This window comes from Papilio xuthus, unplaced genomic scaffold (genome assembly GCF_000836235.2).
Source record: "Papilio xuthus unplaced genomic scaffold, Pxut_1.1 DF827542.1, whole genome shotgun sequence".
NCBI classification, from domain to species: domain Eukaryota; kingdom Metazoa; phylum Arthropoda; class Insecta; order Lepidoptera; family Papilionidae; genus Papilio; species Papilio xuthus.
The window spans coordinates 4,939,471-4,952,547 of NW_013531107.1; the positions used below are offsets into that span (position 1 = coordinate 4,939,471).

The window sequence follows — 13,077 nt, forward strand, 5'->3', positions numbered from 1 at the left end:
ATGTTTTGCATAACACCATCCAAAGTTTACGATACGAGAGATCGAAGAATGCGAACTTTATGCGTCCATGGCGCTGTTAATATGAACTGTTAGTATAATTCTCACCGGCACATTCAAGTGAATCTTGTTAGTTTATTTTACAACCATTTTACGATACTATATTTTATTAAAATTATATATATTCAAAATTGATCGCACAGTCCTTCCTAATAAAATCAACATAATAACTTACTTTTGTATATGTTTTTCCATCATAAAATAAAACCATAGCTTTTTTATCGTAGTATTCTTAAACGTACTGTAATTTAATATTGAAAAAAAATAGCAAATTTTCGTTTAAGTAAATTTTGTAGCGTACCGTAACTCATAGGAAAAAAAACGGAACCCTTATAGGGTCACATTGTCGTCCGTCTGTCAAGACCATTTTCTCAAAAACGCGTGAAGATATCCCTTGGTGCTGTGAAAAAATAAAACTTCTAAATTAACGCAATCAAATGATACAACCGTTTATTAATTATTCAAATAAAATGATTTAATTTTCGCAAGGATAACATAAAAGGTATACAATATTGGAAGTAAGCAATGTTAGGAAAAAACTAATTAAAAAAGCCGTTACCAATAACGATGTATGTAAAAAAGTGACTTCGCTAATAAGAAGGTACTGTCATAGTGTTATTTGCGACTTCCTACATACTCGTAGCGTCATCACTACCTTAGTACTGGCCAGTTTACTTTTTATTTGCTCCCCCTTTTGGAAATGAGCGTAATATGTTACTAATTATATGATACAAAGCAGCTGTCCATATTTGTGTGTTCTACTTCTTCTAATATGATTAAAGATATCAAGACAGCTGTTTGATTTAACACATTCCTTTTTTAAAATAACTAAACTATTCGCAAACATCATTGAACTGATTTATCCGAACTATCATATACTAGCTGTTGATAGCGACTCCATCCGCGCTTAATTAAAAAACACTGAAATAATTGCCTATGTGTTCTTTCCGACTATGTTCTACATCTATGCTAAATTTCATCAAGATGAGATACATACATTCAGCCATCAAAACTTTCGGATTTATAATATTAGTCAAATTTTAAGTTTTATCTTATATCTTTAAATGAGCAATTCTTGTATATATATAATTGGAATCTCGGAATCGGCTCCAACGATTTTCATAAAATTTAGTATATCGGAGGTTTCGGGGGCGATAAATCGTTCTAGCTAGGAATCATTTTTAGAAAATGTCATTTTATTCGTGTTTTATCGATAATCAACTTAAACATAAACTTAACTTTTTCTATCGGAAAATATTATTCATATTTCATAATTTTATTAGTAATTCGTACTTAAATATAATTTCCAAAAAACACAATAAAAAAAAAGAGCAAAGCTCGGTCATCCAGGTACTTTTGATTCTAATTTTGAATAATAAGCGGTTAACTATGAACGAAATAAATCTGGTTTCATCACATTTTTCGTAATTTACGTATTTATACATTTTTAAGCGAAAAACGAGCAAACAGATATTTTATAGCCAGCAAGACGAAAACGAAAGCCCCTTGAAAAATCAAAATCTATATCTATTAATAAAATTGGAATGTCACATGCCGTACACACAATATATTAAACGAAAACCAACATTTAAAGTTCTTGTCTGTCAATCTATATCTGTTCGCAAGACCACGCCACTTCTTTTTAAATTCTACGATGATGGCGCGATCAATCGCTATTTGGCAATAAAACTTGCGTGTACTAACGTAACATTAATTCATACAAATTGAAAGTTTATTAAATGAACATTGATATACATAGATAAAAAGATTTGTATGCAATAGCGTTAAGATAACTCGAATAAATCTAATAGAATCAAAGACACCAAACACCTACGCCCGCGGCCAATTTCACATCCGATATAATTGGTCCCCTTAATTCATATTCATGAGAAGATTGTCGCTAATGACTCGCCGAGTACGTGTTAATTACAACCTAGAGCCTACCGCACAGACGTACTAACGGACATACAAATGTATATATACAATTTGATTCGATAATTATACTCTAACAACTTCAGCGTTTAGAATTAATTTGCAGCTTTTATACATTTATAAACAAACACATACACACGCACAGACTTATATACACACACAGGCACACACCTATACAAATTTAAAACAAACAAATGCAAAAAAAAAATTGAATTGCATTTAAAAGTTAGTGTTTTTTAATTCGTTACAATTGGTTTTTCTTTCGGCACTAAATGTGACATCGAATTAATTAATTATAATTAATTGACTCCTGAAACACAGGGCTTAGTCATAGTTCAGGAGCGAAAGCTCCCATATAGTTATGTACATACTGTATTCATCATCATCATCATCATCAATTCACTATACGTCCCCACCGAGGGCCTCGGAGCCTACCCTAAGTTTAGGGTGATTAGGCCATAGTCAATCACGCTGGCCAAGTGCGGGTTGGTTGACTTAACACATATCTTTGAATTTCTTCTCAGATATGTGCAGGTTGCATCACGATATTTTCCTTCATCGTAAGAACGTCGGATAAATGTATTACAATACTGTATTACAATAAAGCATTTGTTTATTTATCTAATACAATTCATAATTCATAAAAAAATAAAAATAAAAAATGAAAAAAAACCGCTAAGAAATCAATTCAAACCTTAATCAAACTTAACTTGTTTTTTGGAAGCTTACTGCAGCTTACTTGTATGAATACTGGCTATTTAAATACGTGACACATTCTTAAAGAATGAAAGAAACGTGAAATAAATGTCTAATTACAAAATATCAGTATCACTTAATTGTGGTCGATACTACTACACGATGCAAGATTCTGGACTATTTCATACTTTTTTTTGCACATTTTTTGCATTTTAGCACATTTTTTTGGTGAATTTACTAATATTTCTTTTACCATTCCAACTAAGCTCTAGGCTTGTCCTAGGATATGGTATACGACAATAGTCGAATGTGGGACTCGAACCCCCGACCTCGTGATCGGAAATCCGTACCTTTAAGCAATAAATATCTTGTATAATTTAAACAACAGTTGCTTACAAATATAACTCTGGTATGTACAAGAAATGGTATCGTCTAAACGGACCTTAATTTAAAAAGATCGGTAAATTAAAATTACATAATAATCCCCTACTAAATACAATTGAGAAACACTTATTTATTTTACTTAATACCGAAAACAAAGAGAATTATGGTACGTGTGTACAGGAACATTAATGCCTAAGCGTCAAATAATAATAAAAACTTTAGTTTATTTTAGTCACTTTATGTTGTCGGTACAATAAAACCCGTAATATCGTTGCGTTGGCGCCCATTCGATGACACCTTGGTTTTTTTATATTCATACCAAAAAGGCAAACGTTCGATTCGTAAGGCCACCTGATACGAAGCGCCGACATACATTGCAGTGAAAAAATACTTTTTAATCCCTTATCATCGCTAATTGTTTTTATGGCAACATTTTACTTAATAATCCGCCTACTTACGTAGGTATTAAAAATATATATTTATTCGAATCAATAGGCCAACCGTATTAGTGACAGTAATTGAATGAACAACACGCACCAACACGCCCTTAGTATCTACTTAATATAGCAACAATCTATGTTAAACTTTAACTTACTATTTACATATGTTATGGCTTTAGTAAATAGAATAATGTCGATGTTATTTGATAAAAAAATTAATTCTTGAAATTTATATATGTGTCGGCAATCTATATTGTTGAGTAAAATGTTTCAATATTATTTAGGGTATCAGACAATATTTACAATAGTGCAATGTCTGTATGGTAACGTAATGGGTACAACGACATCTTACGAAAAAAGTATTTCGAGTTTTTCGTAGGGCTTTATAAACCAAATTTCTTTACAATATCGTTTTAACACGTTGAGCGCCACGTCAGCCATCGGTGGCTGACACTAGATTTTCTGTTTAGGTCGCGTCAACCATTGGTGGCTGGCAGCGTGTAAAATTAGTACTAAAAAATTTTACACTATTTTGCGTTAAATATGTAAACTATTTTATATTGCGATCGGAAACATCGGCCCTTTAATATTAGTGTGTATAAGCGGCGCTCTTGGCCTGAACGGGATTGTCTTAGAAATACGCGAAGCACTCAACGTGTTAAATATAGTTATTTGTATATAATATGAGAGAAGATATATAAGTTAAATAATATATAATTCCATGTTTCTGTTTATGTGAAATTTTATATTGAATTGAACGAGGCGCCGTGGCTTAGTTGGTTAAAGCGCCTGTCTAGTAAACAGGAGATCGCGAGTTCGAATCTCGCCGGGGCCTACATATAGCGTTATATTTTATTTTCATAAAAATTATGAAATCGATTTAACAACAATTTTTTTCGTAATAAAAATCTATAAGCAATTTTTCTATGGCATGATACGACTGCGACTGTAGCCAGTTAATCCAATTTTTTTTTATAGACTTACTACTTATAAATAATCAAGCAAAATGGAAGTGCACATTAAATTTTTTTGTTCATCTATCATATCCAAAGTTAAATTAAGTTTTTTAAAACCTTAATGCTTTGGCTTAATTTTTACGGCCAGTCTGTCGCCAACCCTACTTGGAAGAGAAATTAAATATTATTTTTTAAATAAATTAAAAAAAAAAATTATGCTACTAAAAAGTCCTATCCACAATATTACTTTCGATCATCCTTAAATGACAACCAGCAACCTATTCAAATAGTAAACTTTATTTTCTATAAAAAAAAATATTAATCAGTTCTCACAAAAGAATTAAATTATCTCTTATTTACATTAATTAACTAACCAAAGCTAAACTAACTGAGGAAGTAAGGTAAAAGCAAGTCTACGTTCGCGGCTACAATATATTTAAAATAGATGACAGTTTCCTGCAGTTATCGTTAGATGTCGCTACAACGCCGATATGGAAAATATCACCGGTTTAAGAGCAAAAATTATGTGCACAGAAACAAACGGATTACGGAAGGCGTGATATATATTTCCTTCTCTCTAAAGACTATATTATTAAATACTAGCTGTCGCCCGCGACTTTATCTGACAATTAAAAAAAATAACTAGTAGCCTATGTGGTCTTCCAGGCTATGTTCTATCTATGTCGAATTTCATCGAGAGGCATGTTGCCTTTCTGGAGATACCTTTTTACAAAAACATCCATCCATCCAAACATTCGCATTATAATATTAGTAAGTTAACCATCGGGAGGCAAGAGTTACATCTATTAAGAGATTTAAAAAGATCTCTTCATTTATAACAAAGGTTTTTGTGACTGAAAAGGGTTATGTTTTTATAGACGGGACTGGCCCTTTCGACACCGTATTGAGTTTAAATAATTAAAAAAAAACTATGTACTTATTTTACACCTAATTAAGTATTATTAAGATAAAGAAGTATCAAGGAGTTTTATCAATTAAAATGTTATAAACAGAATTCTTCGTATTGTCGACACGAAATTTCTAAAGGTGGGATAAAATTAATAATTTTTTACCTCCGTTATCTGGACGGGGAACTGTATCTATCTCATTATGTCTAACAGAGCGTTAATTATGCTAATGACGGTTTGCTGTTAATTAATACTAATAAATGAAGGCTTCTTATGTATATAAATAGCAAATTCTATAATATTTTAATATGTTAGTTTAATATGATAGAGTTTCGTTGTCGAAATTTTGTCTGCGTAAATTAATTTTGAATCGAAGATTTTCTCTACAATCTTTGAAAGTAACAAATAATTAAATAATTTACGATAAGACTATACCTTATCTTACTAATATTATAAATATGAATGTTTGGATGGATGGAAGTTTGTTTGAAGGTATCTCCAGACCAGCTTTATGGATCTCGCTGAAATTTGGAATAGATGTTGAACATAATCTGGAAAGACACTTAGGATACTATTTAAGTTTTTTTCTTAATTCCGCGCGAACAGAGTCGCGGGCGACACCTAGTATGTATATATAAAAATTTCGTGTCACGATGTATGTTTGCGATAAACTCCGAAACTCCTGAACCGATTTTATCAAATTTTTTAAACATCTGTAATTTGATCCAGCTTGGGAGATAGGGTAGTTTTTATCTCAATTATTGATCTTTATTTTAAGTCCGCGCGGACGTAGACGCGGGCGACAGCATTTATGAATTATATAAACGCATATAATGGCATTTACGTATTAAACTTAAACGAAAAAAACAAGTATTTTATAAAATAAACGTTATCTCATTGATTACCAGAGCAAAATTTAAGTAACGTAATTAGCAAAAAAAAAAAGAATTGCAGTCTTAAATATTTTTAAATTTGGAAACAGGTGCTCAATTAAAAGGACAAGGTATATCAAGTTATAAAACATTAACGGTAACAAGCCCGTTTCTCTCCTTCCAAGTGCGTTTTAACTTTTTTATTTTTAATGTACGATAGCCGCTATCTGCCTCAAGGCTTTTACATTTTACACGGTGGGCGTGCATGCGACGCATTTAATATAGTCATAGCCTTTGATACTTCGATGTAACTTAGACATAGAATTTTATAGCAGACATTTGATTTGGCACGTCGGAAACAGGAGTATTCTTATACGCGACTTGCCAACTAAAGTGCCGTGAACTATATCGGATTATAAAAGTTACAGAGCGTCGGTGGCTCAGAGGTCAAGCACTTGACTTGCAATCTGCAGGTCCTGGGTTCGAATCCCGCCATATACCAATGTGTTTTTCGTTTTCCAATATAAATATGTACATTTATCCGACGTTCTTACGATGAAGGAAAACATCGTGATGTAACCTGCAACATATCTGAGAAGAAATACAAAGATATGTGTAAAGTCAACCACGTGGTTGAGTATGGCCTAATCACCCTTTACTTAGGGTAGACTTTGAGCCCTCGTTGGGGACGTATAGTGAGCTGATGATGATAAAAAGTAAAAGTCTACAGTACAATGATCTTGTGACATTTATGCAAACCGGGTCAAATAATTTTGTTGTATTATAACAATTTTATCGTTTCATATATAAAATCATACAAAAAATAACGTGGAGTTTAAGTTTATATTCCACTTAAAGGTTCAGGTACAAAATTGTCTGTTTTAATATTTCCGTCAAATTCTACCGGAAGTAAGTTGATTAGTTTCATTTGTAGAAAGTAATAAACATAAATGCACACGAGTTTCATATTTATTACAGCATTATTTTGAAATATTAAGCTACTTAAGTAATTATTAAAGTTAGCAATTATTTTAATTACAAAAATAACTTAATTATTTAACAATGTTTTGGTGTGTATATGTATTCTGAACTCATCTTAATATTTACAAGTGAAATACATCCGCTTTCAACTTTTTTTCTTCAAAGTAAATATACTTAGTAGGTACATCGTTCTTAATATTTATCTCGAACCTTTGCTAATTCGTTGCATTTTAATCACCATTTATAATTGGTTAAAATCTATAAATATAATTTTTTTTTATAACAGAAGGGGGCAAACAAGGTGAGCATCGGGAAAACCGAGATGTTCAACGACGCCCATGGGCATCTGCAATACCAGAGGAACCGCAGATGCGTTGCCAGCCTTTGAGAGGGTGAATTGCTGTTCGTTAGTATCGCTAAAACTCGAGAACGGCTGAACGGATTAATCTTATCTTGGTATTGAAATGTTCGTGGAAGTAAAAGGTTTGAAAGGTGAGAAAAATTCGAATTGCCTGGAAAACCCTTTTGGAATCTTTTTTTTAATCCCGGACAGATTCGCGGGCGACAACTAGTTTAACCAATAAAGATTGCAATAATTGTATTGAAGGGCGTATTTCTAAAGTATACCGTGTATTGATTGCAGTCGTTAGACATTTGGAATTCCCTTTGAACCGTATTTAACATTGTAAGACAAGTTTGCGTCGGCGTATTATAGGATGGATTGCGAACTGTCAAACTTGCAACACTTTGAGTGAAATGTGTTTAACATTGGTTCTTTAGCTGGCAACACCTTTACCTAAATGTGACATTTGTGACATTTAACATTAAATTAATACTTGTACTTCGTGTTGTACTTAGGTTACAAAACAAGATGTATCACGTTACAATGATAGTTTAACAAGAACACAGAAAATAACGTCCTTTCGCTATCTTATTGATATTTTTTTAATTAAAAAAATCTTTTAAAATTAAAAAGTAAAAAGTTTTAAAATTTATTTGAACGTGTAGAATATTGGTTAAAGGCACAACTAATATGGATTAATATTTATTTGTATTGACTTGCCTTTTGATGCTACAAACTGCCTTGTACTTCCCCAAGCCAGCCAACGATTGGAATTATATTATATCCGGTCCAAAACACTAAGCCAAAACCTTAAGGTTTTGGAAAACTTAGTACACTGACCCCATATGTGTGGTATAAAGACAGGAAGAAGAATAAAAAGAATTAGGTATAAATATTTTTCCCTAGTATTGTTAGGAGGGGTCAAGCACTTGACTTGCAATCTGCAGGTCCTGGGTTCGAATCCCGCCATGTACGAATGTGTCTTTCGATTTACGATTTGCATATGTACATTTATCCGACGTTCTTACGGTGATGGAAAACATCGTGATGCAACCTGCACATATCTGAGAAGTAATTCAAAGATATGTGTGAAGTCAACCAACCCGCACTTGGCCAGCGTGGTTGACTATGGCCTAATCACCCTTAACTTAGGGTAGGCTCCGAGCCCCTCAGTGGGGACGTATAGTGAGCTGATGATGATGATAATGATGATGATTGTTTACGATGTACTAAATATTACAATACTGATTCAGAGAGGTCTGATTTTTTTAGATAAAATATAAAATTAAGTTTTGATATCCATTTACTATATAAGTTATATTGTCAATTTAAATAAAATAAAATCAAATAAAAACATTTTAAGATTGTACAAACTTTATTTATTTATTGCGTTTCCATTAAATGGTTTCTCATTATATACTACATAAGACTAGACAAGACTTATTTGGCAAAGTGTAAATAGCGAAGCGAGTGCATATTGCACATAACAACCAATCAGAACGCAAACACAAACGTCCAATCATGAAGCGTTGATACTTTCTATTCCATCGATCGCATTCCTAGTTTCCTTACACACCTACCAAAATGGCGGCGATATGCTTCGAATAACATCATTAATAGACTTATTTAATAAAAAAATCTAACTAATTATCTCATAAATAAAAACTATTCTTTCATAGCTTTCAATTCATATTTAGTTTTAAAAAAACTATTGTTTAACATCAAAAATTGTTCCAAAAATGGCCACTAAAATTACAGTATTTTTTCTACTCCAGCCTGTTCAAACAGAGAATAATCAGCCTACATACGAGATAGCTAATAGGAACATCCAAGGTTCTCACAACCCTTATCAACCCTGCAACTGGTTCTTCCACCAGAATTATATATCACTCTTCATTTCACTCCCTTCCTTATCAAAGCATATCTCATACAAACCGTGTCTTCCTTAGCCTTTCCCTAACCGATGCACCCTTCAACATTCATATTAAAACTTTAGTTTATAGATCACCAAAGAAAATTCCTGTGGTGATCCTTAATTTGAAAATTAAATAACTGAGATGCATGCTTGGGATACATTACAAGTCAAAAACTAAAAGTCGTGTAATAGTTACAACAGCTTTGTAGTGTAGATTTCTCATACTAAGTCTACACTAAGGAGTTCCCCCAATAAGCATTTATAGCACGTAACCATAATAAGCGTAGATAACGTATGGCTTGACGTTAAAGTAAACCTTCGGTGCTGCTAAATTTTGGGCAACTTCAACTTAAGAGCATCTTAACTCTTTAAATCAGAATAATGCCAATTTTTTATACTGTAGAATTTGGCAAACAAGCAAAAGGCCACGTGGTTTCGAGAAAGCAAAGTGACCGCTACCCATAGATATTATTTCCGACCTGTTGAAAGGCAATCCGTTGGCTACTATAAATGGACAGAATTGGGGACATAAGGTAAGAGAATATCTCAATTTCTTATATGTCCCCTGACCAGTCAAGTAAGAATTGGACTACGGTACAGATTTTTTATTATTAGCATAACGGAGCAAGGATACGTTACCGGACTTTGGAATAAGTACTTACGCTTTGAAAGACACAATTAGTTTATTTCTTTTCATCCAAATAACTACTTAATATAGTACTGGCCTGTATGAAAAGCATTAAATCTAAAGAAAAATATACTAATAAAGGTGTAAGTAAACATATGTATATTTTTATATCTCTAATCCATACAATCGTCACACGTTTAGTATGAGCTTCTAATTATTTTTTTATATCATAAGGTGGCAAACGAGCGAGCGGCCACCTGAAATCGCTGAAATAGCGAAGTGACCGTTGCCCATAGACATACGCAATTGCATATGCGTTGCCTACCTTTAATCGACGGATGACAGGATGCACAAAAAGAAAATATTTTCCCTTTCCATGCATCCTCTCATTCTGAAAGTCCACCTTCCCATCCTTTCCTTAAAATAAAAAAGGTAGGAAGGGACAGAGGACTAAATTAGGCCCCGGAGGCCTACGTAATTGATGACTCCAAAAATTTGTGGTAACCCTTGTAGATAATTAACGTCTAACGCCAAAACGGTAATTTATCTATAAAATTAATTACTAAGTGTCTGTATGTAATATAAAAAATTATTTCACGCACATGGTTTTAGTGTTACATATAGCGATAAACCAATATATAAAATTAATAAAAAAAACGTATGTTTGTCTATCAGTTTTAGGATAATCTACGTAACGAATAGACCGATTTTGACGGGAATTTTCATAGAAAATAACTAATGTATGCAGGAATAATTCAAACTTAATTTTTTTATTGAATTTATGATCCTAAGAAATACGCGGCCGAAGTCGCTGGTATAGGTAGTTTTCAATAAAAATAAAATATAAATTAATCAAACTTAATTGACAGTAAGGTTTGTATTCTATATTCTATATTCTAAAATCTTATAAATATGTAAATATATTTCATAAATAAAATTGAATACTCGTATATTATTGAACACTGTTACGTGTATTAAGTTATTCGTTAAAAAAATACGTACAACAATAGTTTATGTAGCGTAAAATAAATTAGAAACTTGCATATAACGGTGTGTTAGAAAAATTTGCAATTCAAATCAAATAATAATTAACATTATTTTATTTTCCTTATGAATTATACCAATTTATTATTTGTTTTATTCCCAATCATTTTTGTATGCTTGGTTGAATCGCTAAAATTAAATTAATATAAAGGGTGTTTACATTTCGTTAAAACGACTGTTTTGTAGACGCAGATAAATTATTATAAGACGAGGTTACATCGGAACTGATAAACAAAAACCGTAATATAAAAAAAGTAAATGCATAAATATTTAAATGCAATAACTTGTTTTAGAAAAAAAAAGCTACACGAATTAATCCATCGTTAAAAATTAAATATGACTTACTTGTAAAAAAATCGTCGTTTAATTTTACCATCACAGATGCACAACACATCACATGGTTTAAAAAAAGTTAATCACTAACACATGCACAAAATTTTGTCTTCACATAATTAAAAAGTTAAACGTTGAATTAACGCGACGTAAGACATTTTTCATCTGACATCTGGTCCGTGGCAAGGACGTTCGTTCGGATAAAAAAAATAGACATCATGACAGAGGTCATTGCACCCGAAAAGCTCTCGGAGCGTGAATGAACTGCTATCGTATATATTTATATCGGTTTGAGGTTAGGATCAACGCGCGCGCTCGGCTCGATGTCGTTGGAGCGAATGAGGAGACTAAGAACTATTTCAAACATCTTTTCTCTAATCCTTTTCTGCGCTGGCGCAAGTGTGCGTTTTCTAAGACAAGTGCGCGGTGCTGCGCCGGTGTGAGACAGCGGAAGTAAGGTTATTGGTTTAGCCACGAAATTGGTATTAATTAATTTCTGCCTCGAAGTTCCTTCCTCGCTCACCACACGCCTTATACATCGAAATCTGAAATTAAAATCAGTCTTCAAATCTCTGCAATCATAGACACGTTTTATATAAAACACTAGCTGTGACTCGCGACTACGTCTGCGCGGAATTAATGCCAAATATTATCAAGATCCGTTCAGCCGTTCTGGAGATATGTTAAAACAAACATCCATACATCAAACTAAGCATTCGCATTTTTAATATTAGTAAGATTGCCTGTTGCTTGCAATTACACATGCGCGGAATTAAAAAGAAACTTATTTAGTAGCTGTTATCTATTCCAAGTTTCGTAGTTTGTAGGTAGGCTGTTCTAGTTGGTAGCAACGCATCTGCAATCATATTCCTAATAGCAGATGTCTATGGGCAGCGGTTACTATTTTAGCGATTTCAAATGGCTACTCGGTTGTTTACCACCTTGTGCAAAAAGTGGCATCCAAATTTTATAGCCGCAAATAACACAAAGGAAACAAAGTGCACGAAGCTTCGAGAACTTGCACATAGTTAATCTTACCAAGCTTGCATACATTAATATTTATTTATTTAAAAAATATCTATTCATGAAATCTTACTTATATTATAAATTCGAATATTTGGATGGATGAATGGATGGACGAGTGGATGGATGGATGTTTGTTTGAAGGTGCATATCTCTAGAACGGCTGAACGGATCTCCACGAAATTTGGCATACGTATAGAACATAATCTGGAAGAACACATAGGCTTCTAATTATTTTTTTTTAATTCTGCATGGACGGAGTCTCGGGCGTCCGCTAGCATTTCATAAAAAACATCAATATTAATTTACATAGATTTAATTAGTGTTTTCTTTAACTGTAATAAAACTGTTTTTAATATGCAGTGTTATATTACTTTATTACTATTATAATATTATTTTGTGTTCACTCCCGCTATAAAGCAATCGTTATAATTCTTCGGTAATTTTTTAATAACCGTCATTCTCATCGTAACACCTGTATAAATATATATCGCTGTCTCTTGTCTTCCAAAAGATAAAGAGAGAGATGGCAATATGTTATTGTATAATTGTTTAGGAGGACCTC

At 32.6% G+C, this 13,077-nt stretch overlaps 1 non-coding gene across 1 annotated transcript; it reads left to right on the forward strand.

Moving 5' to 3' along the window:
* The first annotated feature begins 4,270 nt into the window (after positions 1-4,270).
* On the forward strand, positions 4,271-4,344 carry TRNAT-AGU (transfer RNA threonine (anticodon AGU)). The gene has a single exon. It is a non-coding gene; the product is annotated as a tRNA-Thr (tRNA).
* Positions 4,345-13,077: the final 8,733 nt, after the last annotated feature.